At 45.1% G+C, this 16,928-nt stretch overlaps 1 long non-coding RNA gene across 1 annotated transcript; it reads left to right on the forward strand.

Moving 5' to 3' along the window:
• The first annotated feature begins 283 nt into the window (after positions 1-283).
• On the forward strand, positions 284-16,430 carry LOC135446142 (uncharacterized). Its single transcript, XR_010439675.1, has 3 exons — positions 284-396; positions 10,234-10,296; positions 16,344-16,430. It is a non-coding gene; the product is annotated as an uncharacterized LOC135446142 (long non-coding RNA).
• The last annotated feature ends 498 nt before the right edge of the window (positions 16,431-16,928 follow it).

The raw sequence follows: 16,928 nt of genomic DNA on the forward strand, positions 1-16,928 counted from the left end.
GAGACCAGAGCAAAGAAACCAAAACAGAGGTAATGAACACGTGGGGTGTAAGGAGCAGAATCCTGTACAAGAGGGGTTGGGCAAAGCTACTCCTGGTACAGATTTTGGGCATTCTCCATGCATCTTGATATCCATAAGGGAGCTGGCAAAAAAGCCAGTCAGAGCCTCTCTGGCTCCACTGTTGCTGCCCCTGATGGTGAAAAGCCCACACCTGATAAGAGACAGGAGCACACAGCAATGGGGGAAAGATTCAACCTCTGCCTGGATGATGTGATGGGTCCAGGTGAAACTGCTTAATAACCCTGCCAGTCACTGCCTTTCAGATGCTGGAGCCGGTCTGAGGGGAAATGAGCAGAGATGGAATTTGTTCATGCTTTTTTGTTCTGGTCATCGAAGGTGAGTGCTGGTGTAAATTAACTAATGCTGCATGTTTTTTAAAAGGAGGCAAGGCTGCCTATAATACTGTTTCAAGCTTTCTTCCAGTAAGCTACCAATACCAGCTTTGTTTAGGGGATTTCTTCACCTCTCAGTCTCAACTTTGTGCCCTCTGCTTCTCAAGAAAAAGTACTAAAGTCAGGGGAGGCTCAGGGCTGACTCATTTGTGTCAGAAGAAGGATTTTTCCTCCTGCTGCTGTGGTCCCTTGTTCCCATACCTCGTGGGTCTCTGCATTTCCAGTGCAGAGCTGCGCTCCGCAAAAATGCACCGCAAGCTTTCAAAGAATGCATCTGTTTATATTACCTCCCCTGGCCCAACATCCTGTTTTGGGAAAAATAGCATTTATAATGAGAAGCAGCGGAAAGAGAACAAATGATTCTCCATGCAAGACGCGAAGGTCTGCTTTTCTCCCAGCGCTTTTGGGGCGGACTCTGCTCCTTGCCCGGAATTCCTGCCTAGTTGGACAGCGCCGATGTGCCTCCCCAGCCGGGCAGAGATGCGGTGCCGCTGTCCCCGAGGCACGGCCGGCGGGGTGAGGCTGCCCGGAGCGGTGCGGGCTCCCCAAAGGGCACTAGAGGGAGCCGCGGCCCCGGCCCGGCCCGGGCAGGTGGAGCCGCGCCGGGAGCGCCTCCGGCTCCCGGGAAGCGCCCGGGGCTCGCTGCGGCTCCGGCTCCGCTGCCGGGCACCTGCGGGGCACGGGAAGGGAGCGGCCCAGAGAGCCGGGCCGGGCGAACGAGTGGTTCTGGCCGGCACTCGGGCACCGAGGAACGCAAGAGATCCCGGGCCGGAGGTGGTGAGAGATGTGGCGGGATGTTAGAAGATGAAAACCAGGGAGTGGCCGCTGGTGTCTCGTGATCTGGGCAAAAGCCAGGCGCGCTGGAGGGAGAGGAGGAAGGAGAACGCGTATTGCTGAGTAGTGAAATGATAATATACGGCTTGCTTTTAAAGGCCGACCAAAGAAGCCGAAGCTGTGAAAAGTCGTTTTCAAGCTGGGGCTGTGACAACCTTTTGTGAACAGACATCAAACCTGCAAAAACATATTCCCACTGACTTTTGCCAGTGGGAAGAACAAATTAAACTTCCACACAGTTGGTACCTTTCTTCTGGTGACACCAAAGCCCAAAAGAAGATGAATAGCCTGAACCTTATCACCCTCTTGAGAGATAATTCACTATCATAATCCCAGCTTTGCTGGGCACATTTAGAAGCACATGATGTACCTAGTCTTCAGGAGTGGGAACCTGGATCCCTTCCTTTGCTTGAGGCAGGACCCTTTCCCCTTATTTTTCCCCTCTTTCCCATTACCTCTCCTCCAGCAGCACAAGGGCTGTGTGCAGTTTTCATTAGGTAAACTCGCTGTGGTTCCTTGTTAGCTATTTTCGTCCGGACAGAACATAGATTCTGGGACATGGGCACAGAGAGAGATTAGGGGGTTTAAATCTTATGCCTCGGGCCCCTCTCCAAGGAAAAGCTGTTGCTAACTTACAGCTGTCTCGTGCTCTCTGTGGAATGAGAGGGAAGTCCATTCAGTCCAGTGAAAATAAACCCACCATCATAGCTGGCATTCTCGTTGGTAGTCTCAGTGCGGAGGCCAAGGATTTGAGGGTTGTGACACATGAGGCAGCTCACTCCTAAAGAGCTTGATCTGGGCTGAAGCGTGTCATCAGAAAAGTATGAGGAGCCTTGTGCTCTCGCTGTCAATACAGTACTTGCCCTCTTCACACGGACCGGCTTTCCTTTTCTGTCCTGCCAGTCTGGCACACGGCATGGGTACCCTTTACTGTACATTCACTTTAAAGGAGAAGGACACACAGTTTCCTCTCACGAGGCTCCAGGACTCCACCATCAATCCTGTGGCTACTATTTTGACTTCACCATCTGTCCTTCTCTCCCAAATAAAAGGTGGTGTCCTATCTTCCTGCTACCTGGCAGACAGCCCACCATCTCCTCTGCCTCTTAACCCTCCTCTCTTGTTCCCCAGCTCCTCCTGGGCATGAGGCTGGGTGCCCAGCTGGGTACAGTGGCACATGGGTGGGCAGGCTGTCAGGGAGATGAGCAGTTGTTAGGAGCAGTTCTAGGAGCATGGCAGCAGGTACAGTGTAGCTGTGTACATGCCATTGTCAGCCTTTCCCTCTGAGTGGGGATCAAGAGTGAGTCCAGAGCTGTGCAAGAGGCTATCACGGGCAAGAAGTGTTGACTACAGCAAGGTTATTTATCATATGATATGAGAAAGCTGCAGCTTTCATCATAGGGACCTGGAGGTTTTGTCTTTGCTCTTTTATCAGCAGGTCTGAGAGTTTATACAGGCTTCTCACAAGGGTTGAAATCTCTGTTGGAGTGGGTTTCATAATCTTCCTGATTTCATTCATTTAATATGCTAAACATAAGTGTAGCATGCAGGAGACGGGCTAGAAAAGCTCTGTGAGGTGAGAAGGTGCAGGGATTGAGAAGGACAGATGCAGTGAAGGGATACACCACCAGAAGAAACTGAAATGCAAAGCAAAGCCATCTAGAGAAGTTGTCATCCATCAAAACTGATCTGTCACCATATATTGCCCCTGAAATGGTTTCACAACATTTCACAAACTCTTTCCTCATGGAGCCTAATTCAATGGCCACTTCCCCTGTGGGTCAAATTAAGGAAGTCAATCACCCTGGAGATGACCTGTGACCTTTCATGTGAAAGAGTAGTTCTTCAAAAAATGGGTTAAAGAAAAATATTCGGTATTAAATCTCCAAGCTTTCCCAGGCAATTTTGGATGGTTTGGTCTCCTCCCCCTGCATTCACTGCTGTAGGTCTTTTCTTGGTACAGCTTCCACATACTCACCACGAGCCCTCCTCAGAGCTGACTGTGCTATGTGCTCATTTTCCAACTAAAAAAAAGCCCTGGAAAAATGTAAGCAAGGAGTGCTGCAGCAGGGCCATGTGGATGGATCTACAGCCTCTACAGTGCCCAGCTCCTGCACACCGTCTTCTCAAGGCTGTGGAAAGAGTTTTAAATTATATGATGCCAAGAGAATAGGAAGCCTGCAGCTGGTTTTAGTTCTGGGGTGAGAAAGTTGAAAGAATAAAAGAATTAGAGGCAGTTCGTTCACAAAGGTGATTAGTGCAAAGGAATGTCAGATTCGGCGAGGAGAGTTTTCTTATCGGGCTGCAGATTTATTAAATGTGTTCCAGACTTGCATTGCTTCATTCAAGTTTAACAGAGCAGTAATACTTAATATGCCCTTTAGCAATTTAATACTCTCTTGTACAAATCATTGGAAAATTTAAAATAGAAAAAATATGTCCAGGCTTAACTGTAAGAAGAAGGGGAACGCTGTACAAAAACAGAGGAGAAAGAATGCATGGGTAAAGCTGAATATTACTGAATATCTTACCACATGTATTATTCTGCTGAGTTATTAGTACGTGCACTCTCAGCTGCAGGCTAAAGGAGGAACTTGCAGAAATAACTTACAGAACAATTTCCAGGATCAGGACTCAAGGCTGGCATCATATCATGCCTAGAAATTACTCCTTGGGAAACCCATTTTATACAACTTTTATTTTGCCTTTGGGGAGCACAAATGTGGGTTTCTTCTATAAGGATATGAAAATCAGTTGTTGGTGCTGCTTAAAACAGAGAGGAAATACTGCTGTCAGACATCACACAGTTGCTTTTACAATTGAGGGGGATGTAAACATTGAATTGGCACATCACTGAGACATTAAAGGCAGTCTTTGTTGGAGACAGAGAGAGGGCAAGACCATAAAATGCCTCACTGCTGCATAATTACGTGTGAATATAAACACATCCATATAAACATGTTTCTGCATAAGTGCTTTTGGTCTAATATCCTGTGTAAGAAAGTTCCTTCAAGGCTCCACGTGCCCAAGGTGAACAGGGATCTGTCCCAGTTTGGACAAGAGGATGTTATTTAATAATGGCTGTGCATGTGGGAAAGGAGGGAAGGGCTTTGTTTTGTGGTAGTCGATTAGACTGCTTGGCTTTTGTATTTGTTTTGGAGAAGCAAAGGCTCCTAAAGCAGCCTTCCCAATTAACTGCAATATACAAATACACTCCTGAATATCTAACTGCCCTGCAGAGGATTGGACAGAAGATGCAATGGTGCCTATTGCATCCTGCAAGGAGGTGTTCCCAGAGCAGAATCAGAGTGCAGGAAAGAGAAAATTACATACGTCACAAGTACATCCATCTTGACCTAGGAGAGCAACTGATACAGCTCTGGATATTGGCCACTTGTAATGGCACTGAGTCAGTCTGTCAGTCTGTGTGCTGCTGCTCAGCCAGACTGACTGCCAGTAGCCAGCATGAGTCAGTGCACACAGAGATCACAGGGCCTTGCAGAGGCTGGGAAGAGCCTTTGCTCCCAGGGGACAAACTTCCTCAGATTATAAAGGACAGCAGTACTAAAGATCCTCCAAACATAATGATTTGAGTTAAGCAGCAGCTGGGACCAGAATCTCCCCTCTCCTGCCCTAGTCACACTCTTCCAGGCCCTGAGCCATTTTTAACAATTACCATTGCTTTCTACGGGCAAGCTCAGAGTAACTCTTTCCATACTATTTACAGGCTGTAGGACTGGAAGTGACCTCCTGAATCACTGATCCCAGTGCCTCCTAATTGGAGGCAACCACATCATGTGAGCCTAGTCAGAAATGTCTCAAAGAGAGCCGGGTGGTGGGATGGGTGGTGATTTCATCCTTCCAAATTCCAGAGGCAACACACAAGCTCTCGGACATTTTGGCAAATACAGTGGCCTGACAACAAAAGGAATTTGTAGTGAAAGGTGTTCTGGTTTGTCTGTAGTTTTCCTGAGATGACAATGGAAATCAGGTGGATCTGGGTAAAGCAGCCACTGCTCTCACCCACCATGCAGCAACAGCACTGAGTGCTGAAAGCAACTCGCCAGCATCTGAGACCTCAGAGAGTCCTGTTGAAGTAGAAGCTGAGACAATACACTGAATTTACCAGAAGGACCAAGTGTGGGGCCTACACTAATTTATATTAGTGGAGGAATGTGTCAGCAATATCTGTCTTTGAAAGCCATGTATTTCATGGCCTCTGGGATAAACAGAAAAGGAAAAAGAGCTTTGGTTCTCCTCCTCTGTTAGCCTCTATCTCCAGCTTCTCTATGTTGGAGCCTGTCTCCAGGCCTGCAGGGGTGACAGAGAGGAGAATCTGTCTCTGCAGGGTGCAGGTCATAAAGGGATTTTATTTTTGTCCTTTCTTGTCATCTATTCCATTTGGAACTAACCCCCTGGGGTTAGTTCTCCTGTTTGCTGGGGAGGAGCACACCCTGCAATGCCCTTCTGCTGCTGCCTTCCTCTGCCAGTCCTTCCGAGGCTGTGAGCTGGGGGGCAGCATGGAAAGAGCACCAGGTGCCTGAGGTAGAGAGAGGGGACCACAGGAAAGAGAGAGGCAAGCAGGATTGTTTGGGTTTTGGAGGTGGGATAGAGAAACCACTGTTACAAGAGGTGTAGGGATGTCACAACAGCCTCTCTATAGACCTTGGAGGGAGCTGGGGACCTGGATCACCTGGATGCTCCTTAAGAAGTGATCTTGGCCATATAAGACAGAGTGTGAATATGGGCCAGAAGCACTGGAGGAAATGGAATGGAAAGAAGGCACAGATGCATGCAGCAGCTAGAAAGCCAAAGCTACCCACAAGTGTGGGGTTCACCTGGGCAGGGCAAGACCCAACAAGTTCTTCCACCATGGCAAAGCAGAAACAATCAGCAGGAATTCAGGACTTCCACAGAAACCATCCTTTTGTGCTGGTATCTTAAAAAGCTGCCAAAATACAATGGCAAACTGATTTGAGTTAAAGGACCAAAGGCTCCTTAAATATCACATAGCACTTTAACTTGATCCAAAATACAGGAGTGAAACTGAGTTTCATGCCACCACTGAATTGTGACAAGCTACCAACAAAACCTACTTTGGAGATGCTGGCATAGTTTCCCTAGTTGATATCCAACAGCTTCAAAGTGAGGGAAACAAGCAAAAGAGATTCTTTTGTCAGGACCAGGAAAGGGGAATCACATAGCTCAGATGTACTGAGGCAGATGATTTGAATAGCTACTGAGGTTTTTTTAAGTCTCATCTTCAGCAAGCACTTAACAGAAGAACATGTAAAAGCTGCTTTATCAGGAAGAAGGAGGCAAATTACTTGCTTGCATTGCATTGATCTCATTCATGTAGCATTTATAAGATGCTAACATCACTGTAGCTCAAGTACAGGTTGTTTCATTTATATTTAAATTTAAAAGTAACACTCTTGTGAGTCCTGCTATTTAGGTCACTATGAATTAGTGTAAGCTAGGAGTCAAGATTTGGAATTTGGTTTGAGAAAAATAAGTAGTGTTGACCCTTGCAGGAAAACAGTGCTGTCTTGCACCTAATGGCTCAGGGATCAGTCATTCCCAGCTGGTGGGATGTAATTGATCAATACAGAGAAATTCAACGCATTCCCAAGCAGTAGAGCTGTCATTCCCTGAGAGGAGCTGCAGTGGTCAGAGGCTTGGCTGTGCTTCATGCATTGGAGAGTCCCCATGGGCAGCAAGCTTGTTGAGAACTTCCCTCTCTCACCATAAGATGCTGTCATCTCCCTGGATGTTAAGGTCAAGAGAACTTTTCAAGCCATCAAAAAGTTCAGAGAAAAGTTCATCTCTTTCTAGTGGAGATTTATCTGGTTATTTCTACATGTGGTTGTGTGAAATTTCTTGGCAAAGTTTAGCTTTCAGGAAGGATATTGTAGAATAGAGATTGTGCTATTTAAGCATTGTGTAAAGAGGTATTAAAATGAGACATAAATAGGAATGACAGATGTTGGTAGCATCAGTCCTTAAGTCAATTGCATAGTTTCTCCATAAAGTCTTTTCCTTATGGAAATTACTGCTAAGAAAATATGAAGACTTGTGAACCCAGTGTGGAAACATGGAGCTCACTGAGCAGGACCTGAGGAAGAGATCTCCTCAGCTAACATGGTGCAGCAGGCTGGCAGCTCCCATTGTGCCTTCAGCCCTCAGCTATCCCTGGTGTAGGAGCAGGAGTGAGCAGCCTTGTCTCTCACCTGACCTCTTCTCAGGCTGCTGCTTCTGTCACAGGGTGCTTCCAGCAGAAGGGTAAAATTCTGGCTTCACTGAAGTCATCCCATAACCCTCCCTTCAGAAAAGGCTCTTTTCTGCCTTGATAGATAGAAGATACAAAGTCTTTCCTTACACCAAGCTGCACACTCCAGGTAATCCAGGAGCCAGAATGTCAGGTCCTGCTGATCTTCCTCATCTTGCCATGTTTTCTTCCAAAAGAGATCAAGAACAATTGGATGGGGTATTGGTGCCTGGTAGTGGAACTTTCATCCCTGCCTGGGAAGTTCTGGTCAGATGATGGCACTTCACCAGACCATGGAAAGCCTATCCAAGGTAAAGGTGGGTTAAGGGAGTCCAGTCTCCAGGGTGGTGGAGAGAGATGACCATCCAAATATTTATCAGAGAATTCTTCACTGCTGTGAGGAAATATTGAGCCTATACCTCCAAGAAAGTACAGGCAGTCCAGAGGCATTTTCACTGTCGCAATGGATCTATTACAGCCATATAAAAGGAAAAAGGTTCCCATATTCAAATCAGAGACTGACTGAGCCTGCCCCACTAAGAACACTGTCAGAGATACCAGAAGGTGACAATGGGCTAACTGCCCATTTCCTGGTGAATAAGTTCATTTATTACCGTATTTTAAATGTGAGATATTGAGATAATGACTCAAGGCTGCAACTTCTCTGAAAAGCCTCTTTCTGCTCTTTGGCTGGTAAGACAGCTAATAAACATCTTCTGGAATGGAGCTCTGATGCACCTTGCCAAAATTCAATTTATGCATTTGTTCTCCTGAGGCAAAGAGATTGAGTGATGAAAACCAAATTGCCACTGTCGGCTGGGTAAAACCATTTAACCATCCCAGAATCTTCACCCTGGAATGAAGTTCTTATGCCTGCATTCCTCCTAGGTACATTTCACTGAATCTTTCCAAATATCTATGAATGAATACTGTGGGGTTTGGAGGTCAGCAGTGGTTAAAACAGAAGTGCTCAGAGGCTAGTTTGCAGAACAAGCTGTTTGACTAGAGAAAATTAGGTATAAACCAGCACCTTTTCCTCAGGCATGAAAGAGTGAGGATAACTCCAAATGTTTTGCCTTGCATTATAATACAGGCAGTTCTGTTAGGGGAGGGGTTTCAGTGGACAAGGCTCAGCAGTGTGCCCTGAGCTCTCAAGCACAGGATATCCACAATTTACAGCAGCATAGAAGAGATCTTCATCTATTGATTGCACTGTGCACCTCACAGTGGGAGCAGTGGTACCACTGTACAACAGAGCAATAACTAGCCAATGACAGGGTAACTGATCTTGACAACTGGTCAGCCACAATTAAGAATTTCAGGGAGTTTTTTGTGAGCCTAATAATGAAAGGGTTCTTCTTCAATTTAGTGTTTTGTATGAAAATGAATTCTGTTTTATTAGCAGTGTGTGGATGGATGCATGCACATCTGCATGCATGAATGTGTCTAGTGAACATAAAGGCTTGACCTGGACAGTCCATATTTTGAGGTTGCTTTGGGTTAGACTGCATATCCTGTTTGGATATCAGGTGCCTCACCCATGACTTTGTCTCTAGAATCACAAAAGCTTTCCATTCAGGTGCTGCATGTCATTTCTTCTCCATGAGAGCTCAGCCAAAAGTTCCAGCTCACACTGACAAGTCCTCAGTGGCTGTGAATGCCAAGGAGATGAAGGCTCTATTGGCATCTGCTTCCACTGATCTTCAGCCTTGGTTTTCACTGATATGGCCCAGACCTCGTCCCTCAGAGCAGAGCCAGCCCTGTGCTTTCTTGTGCTAAAATAGTGAGAAAGAGATATCTGCAACAGGCAGACAGAGGGGAGTCAACACAGGCCAGGTAGATCAATGGGTCTTTCCACAGGAAGGAGGCTTTTCTATGGGTCCTCCTCAAAAACCGCAGGAAAGATGTAGCAGCTGGAGGCAATGGATGTCTTGGTCAGAGAATCTATGGCAAGCTTAACAAGTTTAACAACCCGAGCTGATGTGAGGTGCTGTGAAAGGCATTCATCAGCTTTATCTCGTTCAGAGTTAGCAGGCTGAAACCCCCTATGTCCATGTTGTGCATTTCCAGTCTTGGTTCCCTTGCAGAGCACAGCAGCAAGGGAAGGGCCGTGCTACTGATCAAATGAAATCACAGCATTTGACCTGTGATATAGAGATGCTGGCATGCTGGCTCCTGGAAGCTCGCTCTCTGTTCTGTAAATTAGTTTTGAACCCACAAGAGGTTTGGTAAGTGACTCAGAAGAGTCATGGAAAGTTGAAGCAGTCAAAAGCAGGAGGAAATTACAGACAAAAAGTACCTCTCCCTGCAAAGCTTGCCTGGCTTTTATACTTACCTAGTCACTGTTAGAGCTACTCTGAGTGTCCTCTTCTTTCAAGTGATTAAACCTTGACCATCCTGGGGGAGAAGGTGATTCAAACCATAAATAAAAATACAAATCTAAAGGTCAGGCAAGCCAATGTGGTGTTTCAGCTCTCAGTTCATACTGGGCTCTACAGTTAGTTGGGCTCCAGTACATATTTATAAAAATCTGCCTCAGTAAGTCTAACTCCTTTCTCACTTGCCGGTGTACACCAGAAGATGTTAAGTATGGTGTTGGTGCTGTGTTTTGCATCACACACACACACAGAAATGCACACTTGAGTGAGTCAGATCAGTCTTTATATCCCTATTTTGTAGCTGGGCTTCAGAGCCAAGGTGGGATGCCAAGCTCATTCTGAAGATCCATGAGAAGCCTCCCAGGTAAGTGTTAATGCTCTGACCCATAGCACAGCATCCTGCAATTTATCAGAGGTTACTAGAACCATTGCAGAAAGTATCAACAAGGTTATGATGGGCAAACATGCAATCACATAAAACATTTTTGTTTCTTAATTCATGGTCAGTCCTCCAATGGTCACGGGAAACAGGAGGGAATGCATCCTAATGCAGAAATTGAAGTACTTGAAATTTTGTGCTGAAGTAAGCTTGTGGCTTTGTGGTTATTTTCAGGGGTAGGCATTACACTCATTGAATTGGGCACAAAGTATCTCTAGGTTGGAATCTGTCCTGTAGGATTAGAGTCCTGGACTTGGAGCCAACCAGCCTGTTATTTGTGGAGGGTGAGGAGGTGACTGTCTGAACTGTCCACTCGATCTTGCCAATACTTCAGTGACCTTTTCCTAGATGTGGAGAGCTGGAGTCCAGTGGGAGCACCACCACCGCTTTAGAAATGAAAGAAGTGGGGGCAGCTTCTGATTTCAGCAGCACAAGCCTACCTGTTTCAGGGATGCAGCAGCCTCAGACTTCATACCAATAACACTGGGCCTGGAATGTGGTTTTCCCTTCTCAGTGAAAACAAGTTTGGGTTGTATCAATGAATACCTAAGGAGACACGTATGTATGTATGTATGTATGTATGCATGTATGCCTTTAATTGCCAGAGAGCTATGGCCTAGAATGCCAACGTGCCCAAGCACTTTGCTCCCTTAATCATTTAAAGTGCTGTGCATGCTGCTTGGATACCTCCTAACACTGTTTGCTAGATCAGATATCAAACAGGAATGTTAAACTTTGGAAGCGGGACAGTGGTATGCCTTCTTAATTGCCCTTCTCTATGAATAATGGAAGCCCACTGGACAGGACAATGATTTATTAACATTACCTCTCTTGCCTTCCCCCTTCTCCGTGTGCCATCTCAAGCAATGCACACAGGAATTTCTTATAGCTGTATTTTAATGTAGCATACTCATCCTAGATTTGTGCCCCAAGAAAATGTTTATTCTTATAGTTGATGCTGGCATCAAAAATATTTTTCTGTCATTGTTGTGGGAACAGTTTCCTCATTCTCAGAGTCACAATATCTTGTGTTGCTGCTCTGGCTCCTGTTCCCTTTATTTCCACCAATAACAAGAAACTGCTGGGAGTTAGAAGCAGTCCTAGGGCTAGGATCTGGCCTGTGAGCTCTTCGCTGATACCTCGGGCATACCAGTAAACGCTGGTGTGACAGAACAGGGCTTGGACTGGAGCCTTCCAAATGCTACTGAATTGCAGGAGCTGCTACAAGAGAGGGCTGCTTCCTCCCCCACAGACACCACTGCTCACATTTCATTTCTAGCTAATCTTGGAAATTATCCATATTTCATCTGCTCATTTGCTTTATGTTTGCTGAGTTGTTAAACTAGTATCAGGAAGAAATCTCACTGCATAATGCTTGAAAGCCAAGTGCTTCTAAAGCCCAGTGAAACTTTTCCCTCTGTTGTTCCAGGGACTCCATTTGCCTGCCAGCACTGTGCTTAGCTCAGAAAGACGCAGTTAGCAGGGGAGACGGGCTGATACCAGCCCCTGGTCTTATGCAGCTGATCTCTCTCCTGAGGGATGGAGGTATGTGTCCCTCTCAGCATGGGTAGTATTCCCTTTTGTCACTCATGTTCCAGTGCCTGCACCTCCATACCTCTGGAATCTGCAGCTCACATGGCCTGCTCTACCTGCACTGCTCCCACCACATGCCCCTGACTGATGCCCCGTACCAGCAGACACTTGCTGTCCCTCAAAGCTGTTTTCTCAGAATCTGGAAATAACAATCCAGCAGGGCTCCTTGGACGTGCCTGCAGGACCAAGTGACAAGTCGGCCTCCAAAAATCATGAAAATTGCTTCTCTTTGTTATAGGGCCTTCTGTGCTGCCAGTGGGACTTAAAAGGCCTTATTCACCCAACTGCCACTCCTCTCAAGAGTGCAATAAAACCTCCCAGGCTAGAATGGAAGCAATTGACATTTGCCAAGTTTATGTGTAAATGATCGTTTTTTATAGCGAGCCAAATAAGTCACTGGAGCAAACTAGCCAACAACTTTTTCAGAAATAGCTGACTCCTGATGAAGCAGGTCAAATCTAAATATCTCCTTCTCTTGAAGTTATTGTGAAACATAGGAGAGCACTCAAATAACTCTTCTTTCACTGCAAACCAGATGGGAAAGACACACAAAATACACCACCATATTCATTCTTAGTGTATTCCAGTTAAATCTTCTCACTCCTTGGACATCAAGAGTGCACTAATCTTGAAAAGAGATTTTTAGGGTTTTTTTCTATGTGATGACTGAGCTGTGAGGAGGAAACTGTGTCAGAATGAGCCTCTGTGGTGGATTGGTACATCTATAGCAGGTTAGCATCTTTAGCAACTGAAAATGTGATAGATATGTCCCAAATGGGTCCTATGAAAATTGTTAGCAAGAGAAACTCAGTTCATGTTTTGCAAAACAGTGAGCCTTGTCTTTCTACCCATATTTTTCTAATAAGAGTATTTTATCCTTCAAGGGCAGACAGACATCTTTCTTACTGCTTTATAGTGCAAGGTCTTTCCTTCCCTGTGGATGTGGACAGTAGCTTGCTGGTGGTTCCCACAGGAATGGCTGGATCTGGCCCATGAGAGAGCACTGGTGGGCTCTTGGGGATTCAGCTACAGCAGATAGGGGAGGAAGCTGATGTGGAACCTGTGAGACAGTCACTCCACAAGGAGCACAGTGTAGGTCCCATCTGCATGCCCAGTGTGGGACTGTCTCTGCAAGCACAGCTGGGACTCGACAGCTCACCCACACAAGGTGGAAGTGAACAAGTCATGCTGCCAGCCTTTACAGGGAGCCCAGGTATATCCACAGGTCCATCAGCAGGCTTCTTCTCTTCATGCTTATCTTGGCCAGTGATTGTTTACATTCTTCCAAGGAACCAGCCAAATTAAAACACCAAGCAAAAACATGCCTGTATGCCTGCCCATCTATCTACCCTGCTATTGAATGGGCCAAATTCTGTCCCCAGTGCAGCACAGAGAGATCTTCTCACTGGGGTCTTCCAAGGACCTCCCTGTGCCTGGGGTCTAGCACAGAGAGCAGCTTCATGTGGAACAAGGAGAGAAAGTGGCTGTTCCCACATTGGCGTTATGCTGGGATACAATGAAGAGGCTTATGTTGAGAAAAGCTTAACAACAGATGTTAGAAGCATTCATGGCACCAGTCTTTCTAGAGTCACTTATGCTTACTGACCTTTCCTAAATATTCCTTTAAAGCAGCCTGTGTCTATGGAAAACGGTTCCCTTGTATCAGGAGGCCTGGTCTCAGTTGTTTTCATGGAGCTAAGCATTCAGTCCAGTCACTTTTCCAGAACAACTCTGCAGAAAACACGATATCGTGTCAAGCAGTCATTTCCTGGTAACATGGCATCTTCTTTGGCAAATGCTTCTTAAAACAAACAAAAAAGGCACAATAGATAAATTTCTCAATTCCAGGCTTGTTTTAGACCATATCTGCCAGACAGCAAACACTGTTGGTCCCGCAGTAAGTGACATTCCCTTCCTTCCTTATTCCTGGGCAAGGCCCTGCAGACACTCCATGTGTGTTTACAGACACAGCTCTGTGATTACTTTGGAAATGCAAAAGACTCAGTGTAAGGGATTGTGACAGGGTTTCAATTGGCTCTGACAAGTCTCAGTACCTTCAATTTTGGCTACCCAAGTCTTTGCTTCAAAATACTGTTCAGTTTTTCAACAATAAAACAACCATCTCAGATGGCACTCTCTGGTGTCACCTGCCCACCCTGCTGCCTTCAGGATCTAGGAAGGAGGCAGGGAGAAGAATGCAATCATACATCTGCAATTGGCAGTGGGATTCCTGGCTTTGATTCCTCCCCTGTGGAGTCCTGTCAACCAGACAGTTGTCAGGTTGTGAGTGTTCCCTGCCGTGTCAGTGGGAATTGTTAGTCAGCAATCATGTGGAATGCAGTCCCCTCCTTTGGAGATGACATTGTGCTGGGATTTAAGGTTATTTGCTGCTCTGTTTTTGCCACAAGTTCTTTACTCTCAGCAGCCTCATTGTACACCTGAATTGTACCTTTTGTCCTGTCTCCCTTCTGTTTCCTTGCACCTACCCACTTCTGCTTCTTCTGGCTCCATTAGGCCTGCATTGGACGACTCAAGCTTGTGCTTCTTGCTGGGCTCAGGACTGCTCAAGCGTTTTGCAAGAGCTCCACATGACATGTGCACAGCATTGGTGAATGAAGAGTTTTGTATTGGAACATAATTACTGAGGGGCCTGGCACAGAACAAGAAATACAAGTCCTTTTCTTGCACAAACATTTGCAGTTTGAGTTGGCTGCATACCTGGATACCAATTCTCTATGGGTTGGGATCCCGTGGGTTTATTTATCCAGTTACATTCCTGTTTTTGAATTTAATGACTCCCTAACTATCATCACCATGGTAGAAAAAATATTGATATGCAGGCTACAGGAGACAATTTGATGTTCAATTTCAACAGCAACTAAGGAAACTGTTTAGCTGGAGGCATCATGGAACAGCTATGTCTATTTACACAAAAATTTGGATGAATGACATTACATTTTCTATTTTTTCTGCTTTCCAGTACGGGGGCTTAAAATTCAGACACAAGTAAACAACAACTGGGGTTTTTTTAAGTGCTCCTCATTCTGGTAAGAATACTTTGTTACAGGAAACACAAAACCAAAAACCCTACACACAGGGCAATGAGGGGAGTTATGATCAGAATGCTATTAATTGTAGCAGTATCAGAGATTTGTACACTGAAGAAGATACTGTCAGCACTGAAAATAGTCTAAGCAATACTGCTTTGAGTTTTCATAACACAGAGCGTCAAGTACAGAGGGCTTGGGGTAAATACAAGTAATAGATTGGGGTTGAGAAGAGTGTCCATAAGGTAAGGTCACTGTCTGTCTCTCAGTCAGTCTTACTCCACCTGTCTGCCTCTACTCCTCCTCCTCCCATTTTGCTCTTGTTCCTGGGAGAAGGCCACAGATGGAGACTTTGGAAGGGCTGAGGAGGAGCAGATATGATTAACTGCCTTGTTTTTAAAAAAGTTCTGAAGAGGTAAGATTTCCTTACAAGATAATCTTTGTCTGAAAAGAATTTCTAACAAAAGGGTATTGTGTCCAAAGAGGTAAATCATTTGGTTTCTTTATACTAAAGAAAGATAATTACTCACTGGATGAAACTTGATAGTAGCCTGCCTGTAGCAGCATGATACTCACTAGGGGCAAATGGAAGACACTGCTGAGTTGTAGGCATATTTTCATAAAAAACATTTCCTGGAACTGAGAAGAATTGGGAGGAAAAATAGTCAGAAGAATAATGATTATTAACTTAAAGACAAATGTATACATGTTCATATAAAACTGAAGAGAGAAAGAAATCTTGAGTTGAAAGAAAATAAACTAGGTCCAAAAGCTGATCTACAGTGATCCACACAGTTGCAACGCTCCCTCTTATTTAGGTTTTTCTAATGTGGTGAAAAGCAGAGCACATCACGAAAGAGCCTGAACCCTTTACTGAAAAACACTGATTCTTTTATGGCATGACCCAGAACACAAAATTTCAGACTGTATGAATATTTTAGTGTCTCTCAGAAAATTTTGTCCAGCCATCAGGACCAATACTCAAGTGAAATTAACTGTGCATTAATAAGAGAAAGATAAAGGTTTGGAGGTTTGGTAATGTGGAAGATGTAAAAGGCAGCTGAACACAGGCAGGAGTGGGGCAGCCATATTTGTATCAGAATCAACAATATGACTACTTTACAAGGATGCAAGGCATACTACAAGAGGTGAGTGGTCCTTTGATAAATAAAAATTATAAAATTATTAATGGTCATGTAGAAAAGATAATTTCATTCTTAGCTGTGTTTGGAAGCCAGAAAGCTAATAAGCATGGATGCCTTCTTTCCACTCATAAAACAGGATTATATTAAAACACACTGACTCAGAATTAATTTTTTTGAAAATCAACAGATCTAGAAAACTTGCAGTCAAGACACCTACAGAGATGAAGGAGCAGATCATTTTTAGTGAATCCTGAAACACCAGAAGGACACTAGAACAATGCACAGTGTTCAGCCAACATCACAGTAGGTCACCAGCATGCTTGACAGCACTGCAGCTTGGTCTGCCTGACAAGGGATCCTAGGCAGCAGAAGAATGAATTGTTAATGAAATTAAGTGGGAGCACAGTCACTAGAAGTCTATGCTGGTTTACAAGATAGCAGTGTTGCAAGAAACTAATGGTACAGAGTGTCTGTGTGGTTTGTTCCGAAGGGATTAACATAGGGCTTGAAGCCCCTCCGAAGAGTCTCCTGCTGGTTCCCCTCAGGCTGCCATCTGTATGCAGCAGGTTATTCAGTGCTGCTGAGGTACAACCAAACTTTATTTACAATTTAACCAATTTAACAGACAATTTAACCAACCAGCAGTTAAATTGTGGTTTGACTACAGACAGCAGCTCAATCATCAGCTGTAGGTCACAGGCAAGAGCGAGGCAGAATCGATCTTGCCACATTGGCAAGAAACTCTTCGGGTGAGAGGCACACAACTGATGTC

The sequence above is a fragment of the Zonotrichia leucophrys genome, chromosome 3, assembly GCF_028769735.1.
Source record: "Zonotrichia leucophrys gambelii isolate GWCS_2022_RI chromosome 3, RI_Zleu_2.0, whole genome shotgun sequence".
Taxonomy (NCBI): Eukaryota; Metazoa; Chordata; class Aves; order Passeriformes; family Passerellidae; genus Zonotrichia; species Zonotrichia leucophrys.